The 15,937-nt window shown below is 43.5% G+C and overlaps 2 long non-coding RNA genes across 2 annotated transcripts; one reads left to right on the top strand and one right to left on the bottom strand.

Annotated features, from left to right (window-relative positions):
* Positions 1-500: 500 nt before the first annotated feature.
* Positions 501-4,433, bottom strand: LOC145534411 (uncharacterized). Its single transcript, XR_014074570.1, has 4 exons — positions 4,319-4,433; positions 3,844-4,121; positions 2,110-3,400; positions 501-1,670 (listed from the first exon to the last, which is right to left on the bottom strand). It is a non-coding gene; the product is annotated as an uncharacterized LOC145534411 (long non-coding RNA).
* Positions 1,143-6,588, top strand: LOC145534412 (uncharacterized). Its single transcript, XR_014074571.1, has 5 exons — positions 1,143-1,755; positions 2,660-2,781; positions 3,087-3,830; positions 5,284-5,535; positions 6,155-6,588. It is a non-coding gene; the product is annotated as an uncharacterized LOC145534412 (long non-coding RNA).
* Positions 6,589-15,937: the final 9,349 nt, after the last annotated feature.

Raw genomic sequence — 15,937 nt, 5'->3', positions numbered from 1 at the left:
TCATCCACAGGAAACAAAATGAAAACACTGTCCTTAGTGACAAGCTTCTAATGTTTATCTTAGTTTCTCCAATTTGACTGTGCATTCCCTGAGGGCGGCAGGGTCTGTGTCTTATGCTTACATCCTAATTTCAGCACCATGTGGGGATGACTGTGGCTTGTGGGTGAATTTATGAGCAGTCCCTGAAAAATTGGCCAGGTGGGAGGCAGAGGAAATCCTAAGACCCTCTTTGTACCCAGCTGATGAAATCCTTGGCAGAGTTCACTCAGTCTCCTTTTTTTAAGATCCATTTTTATCATTTTAATGATACTCCTTTAGGATTTGTTTTTAATTAAAAAGATGATGCCTTACATAAGGGTTCAAACTCCTGCCTTTGGGGTAAGAATGTTGACACTTTTATCTTAGGACTTCTGATTTATACCTGGACTGGACATGTTAACTTATCAACTGGATCAATTTCTTCACAATATTGGCATAAGAGGGACACATAAAACAATGTATTTGTTAAAACATCTTACATTTACCAAGAACCTATTCTGGACGGTGCTGTTCTAGATGCAGGATCAGTGTGGACTAACAGTTACATTTGTTGTTGTTGTTCAGTTGCTCAGTCATGTCCGACTCTTTGTGGCCCCATGGACTGCAGCACACCAGGCCTCCCTGTCCATCACCAATTCCCGGAGTTTACTCAAACTCAATGTCCATCGAGTTGGTGATGCCATCCAACCATCTCATCCTCTGTCGCCCCCTTCTTCTCCTGCCTTCAATCTTTCCCAGCATCAGGGTCTTTTCCAGCAAGTCAGTTCTTCACATCAGGTGGCCAAAGTCTCAGGACTGATTTCCTTCAGGATTGACAGGTTTGATCTCCTTGCTGTTCAAGCGGCTCCCCAGAGTCTTTCCAGCACCACCGTTCAACATCATCAATTTTTCAGCTCTCAGTATTCTTTGGGGTCCAACTCTCTGCTCCACAAAGTCAGGATGTTTCCCCCAAAGACACCCCCTGGGCTCCAGCAGGTGAGCACCCGAGGTGATGTCACACGTCAGGAGGAGCCTGTAGCGGGAAGGCTGCCGTGGGGGGCAGGGTGACCCGAAGCCGGCGTCTCACCTGGCTACATCACCATCAGGGCCGGACCCGGCTCTGTGGTGGGGCCAGCCTGTCCGTGGTGGCACTATCCGGCCCCCGGCACCTTGACGTCAGGAGGACACACCCCAGTCTCGACAACCACAGACGTCTCCGGACATTTCAAGATGTCCTCTGGGCTAAGTGCTTCCGGCTGAAGACCCCTGACAAGGAACAACCCCGGCCATGCTGCCGTGTTGTGTCCTCACTTCCTGTGGATCTGGAGTTTGGAAAAGGGAGCTTCTAGACCAACAAAGACGTGACAGAGACCGGGGAGTAACCAGTAAACCACAAGGGCTTGTCAGTTACTGAGCGGCCCGATTTATTGCTTCACCAAGTGCAAAGCTCGGGAGCCAGGGGGACCAAACCGCCAGCTGCGGGATTAGGTCCGACGTCTTGAGCCGGAATCTTCCAAGCGTGGTGATGTATTGTTGCCATGGCAGTTCTGCTCCAGGGCCCTTTGGCTCGAAGAGGAGGACTCTCGATGCCGAGGAAATCTGCGGTCTGGCAGCAGCTGGCCGGGCTGGCAGCTCCCAGAGGAAGTCGGGTTCTAATTAGATGAGAAAGTTGCTCATTGACCATTCAACCAGACCGAGGCGGGCAGATGGCTTTGAGGGAAAATCTTATGAAGACAGGTCAGCCTTTATCTTTAGAGTCTACATAATTCTGCTTTAATGGTAAATTCATCACAGTTATTAAAAATGAGCCACTTAACCTCTTTTAACCTATAATTTGGTCATAATCGTACTTGATTTGTAAGGTTGTGATGGGAATTTAATGAGATAATGCACATGGTTTTCAATAAATATCAACTTTATTAATATAATGGAAACTTTATTAATGCAATTTATCAATAATGGAAATAAATGCCATACTATATTGCTAATAATGATGACATTCCCTTGCACATTACATAGGTATGTAACAGTATGTCTGCTTACTACGGGGAAACTGAGACTCAGAGAGTTTAATACTTTGCTCGCGTTCACCTGAATACTTGCCATCTGGCTTTGAGTCCGTGTCTCCTGGGTCTAAGCTCAGGGCTCTTTCTGCGGCATCACTCTGAACTTGAGACAAAGAGTATTCAGCTGAGCACCTTAGAGCGATGGTTCCCTAGGTGGATGTCCTGGATGCTTCCTAAGGACAGGTGTTTCTCAACCCCTCCAGACCTGGAGAGCCAGAGCCTCTGGGGGTGTGGCCGGGGTCTGTGTTGTCAACCCTCCCGCCATGCTTCTTATCCAGCCAGCCTGGCATCGAGGCTGATGTTTGCAAACGCACCCCACACCGCTCAGCTGGGCACAGACACCCACAGTCCTCACCAGGGTTTTCTCTCCACTTCTTCTAATTTGTACGTCTTCTGCTTGTTAGTCATTTGCTTTTCCCGATTATTCGACTCTGGAGTGGAATTCCTGAATGATGCTGGGTGTGTTTAGGAATCCATGCCGATGGATGCGGGGGTGAGGGAGAGAGAGAATTGCATATATTTCTGAATGTTTTTTCATCTAATTAGAAGAGCACTCCTCTCTCATTTTCATCCAGGTTTGCACATCTTCAGTATAGAATCATGAGATGGGAGCTCTGAGCAGAGGCACCAGCTGTTCATTATGAGGATGTTTTAGCCTCAAGCCCACTTTGAAGAGGCCCCTTGCTAAGGATTTTGGGTATAATTGTTTGATTATCTTTTATTTAAGCTATCTTTGAGTAGTCCATTGTCTCTGAGCGACGTGTTAGGTTCTTGTAGCCCATCTCTTCTGTGACAGCTGGTTTCTATGAAACCATGACAACTGCCGTGGCGGTGGGTACTTTGCGCAAGTACCACAGCCCAGGGCTGCTGCCCTGGATGCTGAAGCAGGTTAGCTCACTTAACATCTCTGGGGCTGCATCTGCTGTTGAGATCAGCAAGGGGAATTAATGATCCTAAATCTATGCAGCCTATCATTTATTAATCTCTTTGTCTTAATTATAGTGCTCTGTGCGTGTGGTTTTCAAAAAGTCCTCATTTTCAGCTTGAAAGCAACAGGACAAGAGAGGAATAAGCTTGTAAACCTCTGGCAATTCTTTCAGCTTCCCCTCTTCAGAACAGACATCAGACAGCGACAGTTATTTGTGACTACTATCAGCTCCACCCTGGCTGTGGCTGGACACCACAGAGGAACATTCTGTAGATCAAATTCACAATTTGTAAAACACTCCTACTCTTCTTGAGGGAGCTCGGTGTGGAAGCCGATGGACCAGCTAGGAAGTTACTGTGATAAAGACCAGGGATGTCGATGGCTTGGCCTGGGGGGTTCACAAGGGACATAAAGACACTCAAGTCACGCCTAGATAGTGTTCTAAGACTGAAAGTCCAAGTTAAGCACTTGCCAAAAAAAATCCAGCTATGAGTCTAGTTATTGTCTGTCATTAATTACTTGCACAATAGACAATAATTGCTGAAGTACTTTAGTGTCTATTTGGACCTAAATGTACCAAAAGGGATATGCTTCACAGATGGTGAAGTGAAGAAACTCCTGGCTTTGGAATCTGGGTAGGCATCCTGGGATGAGCAAGCAGCACCCCAGCTCTGCACATCGTAAAATGACACCCAATTATCAGCTATAAGAATAGCAGCATCTATGAAACAAAGTGTGTTTGCAACCAGCCATGACTTCTGATCTCCCAGGAACCTAGACATTCTCCAGCTTCACCCACGGCCATAACTTCACAACAGGTGGGTTACTCACCATAAGTCTTGGAGGATGTTCTTCTGTCAAAAAGCCTACATTCTTAATGAGCCATTATGCGTCATGTAAGTGTGTCTAGCTCTTTATTCTTTTCTGTATGTCCACCAGTGTGAAAATGACAGTCCTGATGCTCTGAACGTGTCACTGCAGGTACCAAATTGTGACACATTCTGTCTGCAGAGTGTGGTGATATTTTACTTGCTCACTACACTGTACGGGGTACTAGTTGGCCCATCGTAGTTGGTGTGGATGAAAGTTTCACGACTCTGCACAGGGTACTAGTTGGCCCATCGTAGTTGGTGTGGATGAACGTAGTCAGTAGGCAAAATGAGAGAGGAATTCAAATCTCAGGTATACATTAACCATCCACAATTACACCTATAACCAGACAAACAATAGCTATGCACGTCCAAAAGCTCAGAAGGTAATCATCACTGCTCCTGCCCAGACAGACAGCACACCTGGAAATCATTACCTCATATATCAACCATCTCTAGCAGCATGGAATCCACTACAGTGTTAAAAAGACCACAGGGAATATCTTACGTACTGAGCTGCTTGGCCTAACAGACCAAGGCCTTCTCGTGGGTAGGGACAGAAACTTGTTTCAAGTTACTTGATGGTAGCATGCACGCATGCTCAGTCAGTTGTGTCCAACTCTTTGTGACCTCATAGACTGTAGCCCACCGGACTCCTCTGTCCATGGAATTGTCCAGGCAAGAATACTGGAGTAGGTTGCCATTTTCTCCTCCAGGGGATCTTCCTGACCCAGGGATCAAACCCAGGTCTCCTGTGTCTCCTGCCTTGGCAGGTAAATTCTTTACCACTGAGCCACTTGGGAAGCCCCCACTTGATAGGAGAGTAGACCTCAAAATGATTCTTAGTTCATTTAATTCCATCACAAATTTGGTCACCATAGGTCCTTTTTCAATTCTCTGCAAGATAGAAATCCTTCTATAGTATTGGGTATGATGCGACACTAAATTATTCTAAGTTGAATTTGAGGAACCTGTAAGCAAAACATTATGCAGTCGTGACCAGACCTTACTGATCACAAAAAATCATCAAGCTGTATGAGAACTTGAAGATTATTAGGGCAACCTGAAATAGACAGTTCCAGAAGATAAATAATGATAAACATGACTGACATAAAATTTAAAAACACAAGACAAATAAAATATTATTTATTAGTAATTAAATAGCAATGAATAGTTATTATTATTAAAATCCACTGACTACTTGCCCATTTCTCAATCTGTAGCTTCATGCTCAATGATACAGTCCAGTCCTATTGGTCTGTTAACAGGATAATGTCCTGTTAACGGGATACTATGCCATCATCTTGGTCAAGACCACTTAAGGATTTATGAAATGACTAAAATGAGTTTCAGATGTTTCCCCATCTCATCTTGGCTCATTTTCTTTGTCTTCGCTATGCAGCATGTGGGATCTTAGTTCCCCGACCAGGGATCGAGCCTGTGTCTCCAGCAATGGAAGTATGGAGACCCCACCAGTGGACTTCCAGGGAATCCCTCTTGGTTTATGTATCATAGACCTCACGTTTGCCAAGAATGCTGATGCCATTAGCAGCTTGCCTCTAAGGCCAATCTACATGTCCTGGGAGCTTCAGAGATCCCACGATGAGGAAGATAATGTCTTCTGGCTGGATACCAACTGCAGTGGAATTACCCGGTTTGTCTCCATCACAGCATAATGACCCTGAGAGGGAGGGGAGGGACTGCTATTGTGTGAGCTGACGATTAGGGCAATAGCTTAATATTAAGCTTCCTTCCATTTCTTTCAGTTTCTATAGGAGCTTCCCATAGAATTTGTTCTGAAGCTAAAGACTAGTAATTTCTGAACAATCAATGCTTGTTTTGTAGCACATCCTTGTCTATATATTTTTGAGTTGTTATATGAGGGAAAGAGGAAGAGGCAACAGAGGATGGAATGGTTGGATGGCATCACCAACTCAATGGACATGAGTTTGTGCAAACTCTGGGAAATGGTGAAGGACAGGGAAGTCTGGCGTGCTGCAGTTCATGGGGTCACAAAGAATCAGACACGACTTAGCGACTGAATAACAACAATATATTATTTGACAGTGTTTTTTGACTCCCGTATACAGTTTTGAAAGACTCCCCAAATATATAATAGCATATTATATATAATGTATATAAATATAAATATTATTGCAACTCCTCTTAAAGATATTTCTTGCAATAGTCTACAGCATCAAATGCTTCTTCTTAATGAACAGACTTTCATGAGCTAAAAGTAATCATATTAACTGAATATTTTCTTTAAAAAGTAGACCCAGCTTCCTGCCGCAGGTGGTGGTCTCATGTCGACAGCCTTCAGCAGCCAGGATTCTCGGGGCCGTGGGCGGGTGACCCAGCTGCTCCGTGTCAGAATCCTCCTTTGGAAGAGGAGGAAGTCAACCCAGGTTCTCACTGGACCCTCTGGACCGTATATGGAACCAATCTACCATTCCAAGTCTACCATGCACCTGCTGATTGATTAGCTGGTTAATCAGGTTCAAGAGGAACACTTGTTGGCGGCATTGTTCAGTCAGTTGACGCTAATACTTAATTATGTGAAATTACTTCCCAGCGTTCCCTGCCTCCAATCTTACCTGAATTCGTAAAATTTTCTTTTTGGAACATAAAATGTGATGGTTCTTTTAGGACTATATTTCTCTATTTGATTTCTACTCATAATAAATTATTGACGAGGTCTTAGAAACTGTGAAACTTAGAAACTTTTTGTCTCCTTTTCAAATCCTTCTGGATGCATGCAGGCGCTCTGTAGATAGTAATCCCTGAGTCTAATGATAATACAGAGAAGGACAACAGTTTCATGATAAATAATGTGCCTCGTCTGTTTTGACTGAGATTTCATTGTGTTGCATTGATTCAGTTAAGACGTTTGCCTGACTCCACAGATCACATGCCTATCTGAAACGAGGTGGTGAGGGCTCAGGACTCCAGCTACAAAGGCAGAAGGAGAGAGCCAGACGCGGTCTCCCTGCTGTAGGTGAATTTCATCTGTGTATCCCAAGGTCATATTCCCATGACCCAGACTGCTCTACCCAGCGGGGCTGAGGTGGCCCCTGGCTGGATGCTGGTGCACGTGGCACTCATGTTGGCTGGGCTTTCTGGGAGGTCCTTCCCAGCCTGCCTTCCTGACCACTGGACCTTAGTCTAGGATTGTAAAAAATGAATCCATTTCCTGGGGGTGTTCTCTCCACCCCTAAAGTAATTTTGTTACCCAGGTAACAGGTTTTGAGTTAGTGGTTTCTTTTACTCTGCTGGCTTCATGCTTTGCAAATTCGTGTTTCATGCTTTAGCTGCACGTTTCCTTTATAGCATATGAGGGTGATCATTGCCAAAAGAGGAGTTTTCTCAAGTCAGAACCTAGATGTTTTGCTGGCCTTTCCATTGCCAGATTTCCCTCTTTCTGGCCAGAGCGAAACACTTTTGTTCGTTGCGTTGAGACTCTCCACGCCTCTCCAGGCAAAGGATAGCAGGACAACACAAAATTCCACCTCTGATGGTGAAAGTATGTTTATTTCATCTTGCCTTTGCCTGATCTCTTAATCCTGCTTTCCCCGGGAGCCTGGGAACAGACTGATTGTGGGCTGCTAATCAGCTTTGCTTCATTTTGGCAGGGCTACTGGGTAAACTCATGAACCCAGATCTCACCCTTTACCACGAGGCACTCATTTCAATTCACTCATGAAAGTTTAATATGTGTGTGGAACCAGAGAAGACCAGAGAAGGCAGGAGGGACAGTCTGGCTCTGCAACTTCAGACTTCAGAAATGAGATGAATGCCGGGACCCACACCTCAGCCGCTTCCGGTCATCTTGGGTTAAAGATCATGCATTTATTTTAGGTCTTCATTTCCAAAGTGACCCTTAAGTTTGGGAAGTAAATGAAATAAAAGAAATATCTATTTGAGTTCTTTGCTCTAAGGGCACAAAATCAGGAAGAACGGATTTACTAATTCTGTGGCTGTTCATCTGTATCAATCTCTCTTTGAAATAGCAGATGAAGCCTGTAATAAGCAAGAGAATCTGAAGAGTTCAGTTCCTTCTGCTGTTGAGAAACAAAAGGAACTCAAAACAAAATGCCTTCAAAAAGAACAGTGGCTGCAAAGGATTGAGCCAAAATTTGAAAAAGAAAAATCTAAGTCTTAGCTATTTTGTATCCTAGGATGAGTGGGGAAAGTTTCCCAGAAGGAGAGGCATTTGAAGCAGAGCCAGGAGGTGTGGTGGGGTCTGCTCAAGGGTCAGGCAGGGGCATCCCGGGCCCACAGCAGCTCAGCCAAGGGCTCCTGGGGTGAGAATGTATGTGCAGGGAAATGTAAGGTCCTGGGGCTCCCTGGTGCACAGTGGGTCTGCACACATCCAGAGCCTGGTAACAGATACATCCCGAGGAAGCTGTGCACTCACTTATCTGTCCAGCCACTCACTCCTTCAACACGCATTTACTGATGACCGCCTGTGTGGAAACCCGGCCAAGTGCTGAGGACGAAAGGTGACCATGAGAGCGCGTGCAAGCCTGGCATCCTCCTAGGTGGGGGTGTGGGGGAAGAAGCACTAGCAAAGAGCCTGTCAACAAATACAAAATTGTGATCCTGTCACGATGGACAGGGATTAGAGCCACTAAAGGACTGGACATGCTCATCAGAGGCACCAGGAACTGGTGGAGGGTTTTATGACATGAAATACACTTGGGGGGCTGTCTAGGAACATCTTTCTGGCTACTGTGTATAGGCTGGGTAGGACTGGAGGCAGGGTAACCAGGTCAGATCATGACAATATCCCCCTACATCTGCAGGTGATACGTTCCAAGACCCCAGTGGGTGCCTGAAACCATGGATGTAATCAGACCCTGTATACACATTTTTTTTTTCCTGTTCTAAAGCGTGTCTACAGTCTGGATTAGCTGCACAAAGAGATGATTCATGTCCTGGGCAGGACAGAGGGGGACAGCTGGAGATTTCGTCACGCTCCTCAGAATGGCTGGCAATTTAAAGCTTATGAGTTGTTAATTTCTGGAATTTTCTATTTGATACTTTCAGATCTTGGTTGATCGAGGGTAACTGGAACAGAGAAAGGGGAACTGTGGATAAGGGGGCCAGGAGGGGCTACAGTGTAATGTGCTGGGCAGGTGCCTATGCGAGCCTGTCACACAGCCCAGCAAACAGGTGGAGAGGAGCAGGAAGATGCAACTATGGGGATTTGGGAGCACCCAGCAAGGGCAGCGAGGAGCCAGGTGAGAGGCTGCAGGGAACAGAGCTCCAAGCTCTCTTGTGGGTGTCTTTGATTTTGTGATTGCTGAAGGTGACCTGGTACTTGCAAGATCACAGCTCCCCGGCCCGCCAAGTGTCCTGGGTCATCTCTGGATTCTTTCTGGGCCTTGTATTCTATCCCACCTGCCAGGAAACCCTCCAAGCCTTATTACATACATGCATTTACACATTCATCTCCTAGAGAATGGAGTCCTGACCTCCTTGATTTTGCAGCCCTAACGAAGAGTGATGCATAGTAGGCAAGGGATAAATATTTAATAAATTAACTAACTGCTTACCAAACCCCTTCTGGGTGGACTTTTGATACATTTTTTAGTTCCTTAGAAAGCTATGCATTTCTTTACAGCATAATTTTTTTACTTTGATAAACAACACATCGTTAGAACTGGATTTTTTTAACCCACCCTGAAAATCTACTTTAATTGGTATAATTTAATGTGATTATTGATATAGTTGGATTAGTACCCACCAGGTTTGTAACTGCTTTTATTCACTGCATTTGTTCTTCTTTTCCTTGTCTCTTTTTCTACTCTCCCTTGTTTTCAGTTCAGTTTACTCTCTCACTCATGTCTAATAATTAGTGACCCCATGGACTGCAGCATGCCAGGCCGCCCTGTCCATCACCAACTCCCAGAGTTTACTCAAACTCATGTCCATTGAGTCTGTGATGCCATCCAACCTTTTCATCCTCTGTCATCCCCTTCTCCTCCTGCCTTCAATCTTTCCCAGCATCAGGGTCTTTTCCAGTGAGTCAGCTCTTCACATCAGGTGGCCAAAGTATTGGAGTTTCAGCTTCAACATCAGTCCTTCCAATGAATATTCAGGACTGATTTTCTTTAGAATGGACTGGTTGGATCTCCTTGCAGTCCAAGGGACTCTCAAGAGTCTTCTCCAACACCACAGTTCAAAAGCATCAATTCTTCAGTGCTCAGCTTTCTTTATAGTCCAACTCTCACATCCATACATGCATGACTACTGGCAAACTCATAGCTTTGACTAGACGGACCTTTGTTGACAAAGTAATGTCTCTGCTTTTTAATATGCTGTCTACATTGGTCATAGGTTTTCTTCCAAGGAGCAAGCGTGTTTTAATTTCATGGCTGCAGTCACCATCTGCAGTGATTTTGGAGCCCCCCAAAATAAAGTCTGCCACTGTTTCCACTGTTTCCCCATCTATTTGCCATGAAGCGATGGGACCGGATGCCATGATCTTAATTTTCTGAACGTTGAGTTTCAAGCCAACTTTTTCACTTTCCTCTTTCACTTTCATCAAGAGGCTCTTTAGTTCTCTTCTTCACTTTATGCCATAAGGGTGGTGTCATATGCATATCTGAGGTTATTGATATTTCTCCCAGCAATCTTGATTCCAGCTTGTGCTTCATCCAACTTGGCATTTAGCATGATGTACTCTGCATATAAGTTAAATAAGCAAGGTGACAATATACAGCCTTGAAGTATGTTTGGATTTGGAACCAGTCTGTTGTTCCATGTTCAGTTCTAACTGTTTCTTCTTGACCTGCATACAGATTTCTCAGGAGGCAGGTAAGGTGGTCTGGTATTCCCATCATTTGAAGAATTTTCCACCGTTTGTTGTGATCCACACAGTCAAAGGCTTTGGTGTAGTCAATAAAGCAGAAGTAGATGTTTTTTCTGGAACTCTCTTGCTTTTTCGATGATCCAGCGGATGATGGCAATTTGATCTCTGGTTCCTCTGCCTTTTCTAAATCCAGCTTGAACATCTGGAGGCTCATGGTTCACGTACTGTTGAAGCCTGGCTTGGAGAATTTTGAGCATTACTTTGCTAGCATGTGAGATGAGTGCAATTATACGGTAGTTTGAACTTTCTTCGGTATTGCCTTTGTTTGGGATTGGAATGAAAACTGACCATTTCCAGTCCTGTGGCCACTGCTGAGTTTCCCAAATTTGCTGGCATACAAATTGTACAGCACTTTCACAGCAACATCTTTTAGGATTTGAAATAGCTCAACTGGAATTTAATTACCTCCACTAGCTTTGTTTGTCGTGATGCTTCCCAAGGCCCACTTGACTTCACATTCCAGAATGTCTGGCTCTAGGCGAGTGATCACACCATCGTGGTTATCTGGGTCATGAAGATCTTTTTTGTATAGTTCTTCTGTGTATTCTTGCCACCTCTTCTTAATATCTTCTGCTTCTGTTAGGTTCATACCATTTCTGTCCATTATTGTGCCCATCTTTGCATGAAATGTTCCCTTGGTATCTCTAATTTTCTTGAAGAGATCTCTAGTCTTTCCCATTCTGTTGTTTTCCTCTATTTTTTTGCATTGATCTCTGAGGAAGGCTTTCTTATCTCTCCTTGCTATTCTTTGGAACTCTGTATTCAAATGGGTATATCTTTCCTTTTCTCCTTTGCCTTTCACTTCTCTTCTTTTCACAGCTATTTGTAAGGCCTCCTCAGACAACCATCTTGCCTTTTTGCATTTCTTTTCCATGCGGATGGTCTTGATTCTTGTCTCCTGTACAATGCCACGAACCTCCGTCCATAGTTCTTCAGGCACTCTGTCTATCAGATCTAAATCTGTTAAATCTATTTGTCACTTCCACCATATAATTTTAAGGGATTTGATTTAGGCCATTCCTGAATGATCTAGTGGTTTTCCCTACTTTCCTCAATTTCAGTCTGAATTTGGCAGTAAGGTGTTCATGATCTGAGCCACAGTCAGTTCTCGGTCTTGTTTTTACTGACTGTATAGAGCTTCTCCATCTTTGGCTGCAAAGAATATAATCAATCTGATTTTGGTATTGACCATCTGGTGATATCCATGTGTAGAGTCTTCTCTTGTGTTGTTGGAAGAGGGTGTTTGCTATGACCAGAGTGGTCTCTCAGCAAAATTCTGTTAGCCTTTGCCCTGTTTCATTTTATACTCCAAGGCCAAACTTGCCTGTTACTTCAGGTATCTCTTGACTTCCTACTTTTGCATTCCAGTCCCCTATAATGAAAAGGACGTCTTTTTTGGGTGTTAGTTCTAGAAGGTCTTGTAGGTCTTCATAGAACAGTTCAACTTCAGCTTCTTCAGTATTTCTGGTTGGGGTATAGACTTGGATTACTGTGATATTGGATGGTTTGCCTTGGAAATGAACAGAGATCATTCTGTCGTTTTTGAGATTGCACCCAAGTACTGCACTTCGGACTCTTTTGTTGACTATGAGGGCTACTCCTTTTCTTCTAAGGGATTCTTGCCCACAGTAGTAGATATAATGGTCATCTGAATTAAATTCACCCATTCAGTCCATCTTAGTTCACTGTCCTAAAATGTTAATGTTCACTCTTGCCATCTCCTGTTTGACCATTTCCAATTTACCTTGATTCATGGACCTAACATTCCATGTTCCTATGCAATATTGTTCTTTACAGCATTGGACTTTACTTCCATCACCAGTCCCATCCACAACTGGGTGTTGTTTTCCCTTTGGTTCCGTCTCTTCATTCTTTCTCGAGTTATTTCTCCACTGATCTCCAGTAGCATATTGGACACCTACTGACGTGGGGAGTTCATCTTTCAGTGTCCTATCTTTTTTCCTTTTCGTACTATTCATGGGGTTCTCAAGGCAAGAATACTGAAGTATGCATGTCAAGTACATACCTTTAAGAATTTTTCTTTTCCAGTTACTATCCTAAAGCTTGCAGTAATTTTAACTGCTCTAAGTCTACCTTCAAATAACAAGAGTCATGCGCACTCTTCATGTCGGAACATTCTCAATTCTTCCTTCCCATCCCTGTGACATCGCTATTGTTTATTTCACCTATCTATGTACGGTAATCACCCAACACAATGTTGCTTTTATTATTTTAAATCACATTTATCTTTTAAATCAACTAAGAATAGGGAAAATAAAAGATTTTATCTTCATTTTATTTTTCTCTGAAGCTTCACTTTCTTTTTATTTTTTGGATGTGTGTGTGTGTGTATTTCTGATCCATATCAGCTTCCTCTACCTGCAGAACTTCTTTTAACATTTCTTGCAGGACAGGTCTGCTGAAAACAAGTTCCCTCCATTTTTTTTTTTTTTAATGTGTCCTAGAAAGTCCTTATTTCTCCTTCATTTTGGGAGGATGCTTTTTCTGGATATAGAATTCTAGGGTTTTTTTTCCTTAAAGATTTAAATATTTTATTCCTCTCCTTCTCGCACAGTCTGTGACAAGAATTCTACCGTAATCCTTGTATTTTTTCCTCTGCGTAAGACAGTGTTTCCTCTGGCATTTCCCCAACATTATCTGCTTTAAATATGGCACACCTAAGTTGTAGGGTTGTGTGTGTGTGAGTGTGTGTGTGTGTGACCTACGCGGTATTCTCTGTGCTCCCTGGATATGTGCTTTGGTGTGTGTAATTAATTTGGGGAACTTCAAAACAGAGAGAAAACAGAGAGTAACAGGGGAAGCTTGGAATAAAGCAGGTCTCTGATTCCCCCAACCAAATTATAAAAGTGTAAAATAAAATTTGGGAGCAGGGTTATGTATCCATGATTATGTACCCATGATTCACAGGCAGGAAGATGACTTAACTGAGATGTTACTCTATAACTTTCAGCAGTTGAATTAATTCAGAAGATTAATTCCCCCCAGCTTTTACTTTCATTCCTGAGCCAAATTTCTAGTCATTGTTTTCATTTGAAAATGTTTATTTTATAACTTTTAGCTCCTGAAATTTAGATTTCTCATTCTCCGATGTCTTACAGGATATATTTTATTTTGCTTGAGACACGATGTCGATGCTGTCAGCACTGAACTTTTAAAGAAATTAGCAGAGAATTCAAGAGTCTACTTGAAGGGGTTCTGCAGACCCCATGTGACTTGGGAGTTCCTCCCACCCTTGTTTACTGACTAAGGTGTGGGGCTCTTTGTGGATGGGCTGGGGTGTGGGGACCGCAGCAGGTGGAAACACGTGGTCACAGTGTGAGAGTGCCTCTGGGGATCGTCAGCCAGGCTGACGTCCCCCATTAGGAGCACATCTCAGCACCATAGATTCTCCAGCCTTCTCCCCCTCTCTGCATTTTCCACCAAGTGGGATATTTTAAAGCACCGAGTCTGTGTTGGCACGTCCAACTGTGTGTTCAGCTCATTAGGCTGTTCAGGGCTTTGAGTATTACTCACCCAGAAAAGGAAGCAGATCATGGAGAATTAGTCATGCCATCTTAGCCTTTGCCTTTAATATGATTCAGAAACTGACAAAAATACATAGTGTCCATGGGAACAGGGGAGCAATGCTTCTTTTCTCCTTTGTTCCTTTTCTATGTCATGCTTTTTTTTAGCCCACGTATCATAGACTTGGCTTGAAGATTTTTAGGTTTAAACCCGGTCTTCTTAACCACGGCATTATCGGTATCTGGGCTGGCGAATCCTTTGTGGGGCTGCAAGCGGAGTCTGTGCCCTGTGGGACGTTTCGTGACACCTTGACTCTAGACATGAGATGCTCTTAGCAACCTTCCCCCCACAGTGTCCCGTGGAGGACAAAACCAATTCCACTGGGCTCACCAGTTCTCAACTGGTTCTCACCTGTGAGAACCACTGGTCTATATATCTTCCCAGTGGTTTTGAAAAGAAAAATTAATCATCAGTTCTTCCCAACTAGGGCTTCCCTGGTAGCTCAGTTGGTAAAGAATCTGCCTGAAATGCAGATTCGATTCCTGGGTTGGGAAGGTACCCTGGAGAAGGGAATGGCAACCCACTCCAGTATTCCTGCCTGGAGAATCCCATGGACAGAGGAGCCTGGCAGGTTACTGTCCATGTGGTCGCAAGAGTTGGACACGACTTAGCGACTAAACCACCACCAGGTTGTTTCTTAAGATCAAGACATTTGGAGTCTTAGTAATGGGGATCTATTTTGTGTGTTACCTATAGCTGATGCCATTTCTGGCCTGGTCAAGTTTTTTCTCTGCTTAAATCTTCTGAAAAATCTATTTCCTATGTTTTGCAAAACAAGAGAAGTTATCACATGAGTGTGTTAAGTGTGGGTGGGGACCTATCTCCACCCTGTGTCTTACCCAACCACCAACCACACTCAGAATTCTGAGTCTTCTAAGGGTGCCTCTCTGCAGACATCAAGGCTTCTTTTCTCTGTTACCATTTCTACACCCATTGTCTATCTTCATATTTTGTGATTTGCAAGTTCGGGTATTCCTAGTTTTGTTAAAAGTGGAGTTTGGGTTTATTTTCTTGTTTTTATTTTATTGGAAAAATTTCTGAAAAGTCAGAAATGCATTATTCTGCCAAACTAAAACTAGAAGGGCATATTATGTTTTTCCTGATGAAATCAAAGAATCAAACACGTGAAAGGACAACACAGGAATGATCACAAAACATGATCCCTTGAACCCAGAGTGCCTTTCGGGCTTGTGCTTCCAAAAGAAGTGCTTATAATTTTAAAATGGAAATCTCTGCTTTTAATTAGTTAAACTTAATTTTTGTTTTCTTTCTCAAATGGAAATCATGTAGTGAAATTCTTCAAGTGGTAAATATTGTTTCTGTTATTTAAAATTAAGATATAGCTGATTTCCTGGTGGAAGGCATAGCAACCCACTCCAGTATCCTTGCCTGGAGAATCCCCGTGGTTGGAGGAGCCTGGCGGGCTACAGTCCATGGGGTTGCAAAGAGTCAGACATGACTGAAATGACTTAGCACACACACATGCATATAGCTGATTTACAATATTATATAAACATTATATGTATAATATAGTGATTCGCAGTTTTCAAAAGCTGTACTCCATTTATTATCATTATAAAGTATCGGCTCAGGT

This window comes from Giraffa tippelskirchi, chromosome 14, assembly GCF_054371585.1.
Source record: "Giraffa tippelskirchi isolate mGirTip1 chromosome 14, T2T-mGirTip1v1.2.pri, whole genome shotgun sequence".
Classification (NCBI taxonomy): Eukaryota; Metazoa; Chordata; class Mammalia; order Artiodactyla; family Giraffidae; genus Giraffa; species Giraffa tippelskirchi.
This window is presented reverse-complemented; position numbering and strand designations above follow the sequence as displayed.